We start from the raw sequence: 2,992 nt of genomic DNA, 5'->3' as shown, positions 1-2,992 counted from the left end.
CTGGGGGTGAGAGTACAACATGAACTCCTAGTTTGCTGCAAATGATGTATAAAATCTTTTTTTGTTTAAAATGGCACATCTTCCAATATGCCTTCATCTTTCAACACCCCCCCCCCCCCCTCACGCTGTTGCGTCCTTCCATGATGCCTTGTTGGCATAATATAAGTGAGAGTAAAAATCACTCCTAATCGATAAGGCATTGCTTCATACTCCAATTCTAATGCTGGATGTAAGGCACACTCCGTCTTGTGTGGGTAGTGTGTCTATCGGCATTGCTCTGAAGTGTCCACCCCCGTGTCCCTCCATAAGACAACGACTCTGAAGTGGTAGGAGTAATAAAACCATTATGGGGGGGGGGGGGGTAGTGGGTTTATTTATAATGGTGTCCCAATCTGGACACCAATTAACATGGTATCTCAACTGTGATATTTTTTAGAGTTAAATTTATCATGGTGTTCCAATCTAGGCACCAACTCTCATGGTGTCTCAACCGTGATATTTTTGAGAGTCAAATAAATTATGGTATGAGAAAAGGTACTGAGGCCACCTCTTCTTCAATAATAATGTCTCATCCAAAGAGACATAATAGTAGCAGCTGTAATGTAACACGACCATCTTCCAACACATATAACATGAACCAAAATAATAAACTTTGTAGAAGGACCCATGAAATAATCATAATCCAATATAAATATTTTTTCTTAGATGCATAGGGTTCATCTTTTGTGCTCCCCTTTTCTTGAATATTTTTTTCACATAAATTTATCCACAACATATGGAATAAAATACCTCTTCCTTGTACTTCTTCTATTTCTCCCCTATTGGAAGATAAGCTCAAGCCCACATGACCAAGGGAGGCCCACATCATGACCAAGGAAGACCCACAAGATGGGCCCAAGCTCATAAGAAGCAGGACCCACAATGATTACCATGAGTTGGCATCCTTATCCCATCAATTGGAAGATCAAGAACGACTCACAAAAGTATCTTTATCTTAGGGTCACGGCCAAGAGGAGTTTTAGTTTGAGTTTTGTTTGTCTTTTATCAATATTGAGTTATTTAATTATGCTAGGACTTATCTTTAAGTGTTAGAGTTTGGGTGTAATCGGGACAAGGGTAGTTTTATTATAATTGGACTCTACTACTTCCTCTATTATAAATAGAGGTTCATGTACTCTGATTACAAAAAGTTATCGATGTCAATGAAGTATTTCACTTTTCCATAAATTCAACATGGTATCAGAGCAGGTTCTGTGAGTTGACTTGGTCAACTCACGGAGGTAACGTGATCCTTTTCTCTAAACCCTAAACCCTAGGTGTAGGTTCGTAGTTATTTTTTTCAGTCCCTACACCCATAATTTTTTTTGCATCTTTCACCTCTATATTTAGTTTTTCATATTACATATTATATATTTACGGAAATATATTTGAGTCTAATTTCCAAAGAAAAATGATTTGTTCCAACCGGAGTTATCTACAAAGAGATATAGATATTTGAATGAGGGAAGGTCAGATTGCAAAAAGGTTCGAGCAACATTAGCAATCTTCAGATTTCGAGGTATTTTTTGCTATCAAGAACTAGATTTTATATGGAGAAATTTATATAAAAAAAATATAAATAAGTCTATTCTTTTACCTATTCAACCAATTTTTTATTTGAGTTATCTACAAAGAGAAATCGATATTTGAAACGGCAAAGGTCAGATTTAAAAAGAGGTTCGACCAGCAGCAGAAAGCCTCAACTTCCGAGGTAATTTATGCTATCAAGAAAGAAACTTTATATGGAGAATTATATATCAAAATAAATATCTATAAGTCTCTTGTCTTACATATTCAACCAATTCTCGGTATGATTTTTTTATATAGAGATATTGATCTTGGAAAAGTCAATGGTCATTCTAGAAAAATAGGAGAAATAGTACTTAGTTCGGCCAGATGACAGAGAGCGAAAAATATTAGATTATTTATCTTCTGATAATTATATTTTATGAAGCGATGTTATACTTGGATGAAAGTTATTTAAGTCTAGTTTTAGACGAATAAAATTTCATGTCAATCTGATCTATATTTAAAGATATATTCTCATTGGAAGAATCAAAGGTCATGCTGGTTTTCTTTTACATTGAAAATCCGAATTTAAGCCGATTGTTTTGGGTCATTGTTTGAGTTGATATATCAGAAAATATCTCACTTCTCCCTGGTTTGAGGGCTTATTTATACATCTCTATTATTTGGGCCTATTGCTACATCTATGGTATTTGGTTCAAGCAGGGATCACTGCCATTACCTCCCAGCTTGAGGGGGAGAAGTAGAATATGTACAAGAAAGAGCTATTTTATTTTATATGTTGTGAATACGTTTATGTGACCAAAATATTCAAGAAAGGGGGAATACAAAAGAAGAAGTTTTTGCATCTAAGAAAAAAAATTCATATCAGATTATTTCATGGGTTCTTTTACAAAGTTTATTATTTGGTTTGGGGTATATGTGTTGGAAGATGGTCATGTTATATACAGCTGCTGCGATTATGTATCTTTGGGGACATTATTTCTTGGGTTCTCTTTTGTGTTATATATCACATTGGGAAACCATGACGGAGAAACTTATTATTACATATATGTTATCCTCCTCCCATCTCTCACCCCCCCCCCCCCCCCCCCCCCCCCCATGTAATGGCTTTTATGTCTCCTACCACTTGAGAGTCGTTGTGTTATGGACTCCATAGCATCTCGGGTAATTAACAGACGTAAGATTTAAATTATGGAATTGCCTTTTTATGTATGTTGGTTTGGTTTGGTTTAATTGTAATTCTTGTGACTTGGTGACCCACGGGTTGGGTTTGTCATTTGTGTCCCTAATCCTATTTATAGGGGAGAAGGGCTTTATTGAAATCAAACATTGAATCAATTAGAAAAGTAGAGGTCAGATTCTCCCTTCTGAGGTCAAGGTCGAGCCTCCTCCAAGGCTCAACTCGTTTTCACTATTGCACGCA

Source organism: Aristolochia californica, unplaced genomic scaffold (genome assembly GCF_029961685.1).
Source record: "Aristolochia californica isolate CCGP_79_NKW_82.1479 unplaced genomic scaffold, dmAriCali1.0.hap1 SCAF_1, whole genome shotgun sequence".
Lineage (NCBI taxonomy): Eukaryota > Viridiplantae > Streptophyta > Magnoliopsida > Piperales > Aristolochiaceae > Aristolochia > Aristolochia californica.
The sequence above is the reverse complement of the archived record's forward strand: the minus strand, read 5'-3'. Positions refer to the sequence as shown.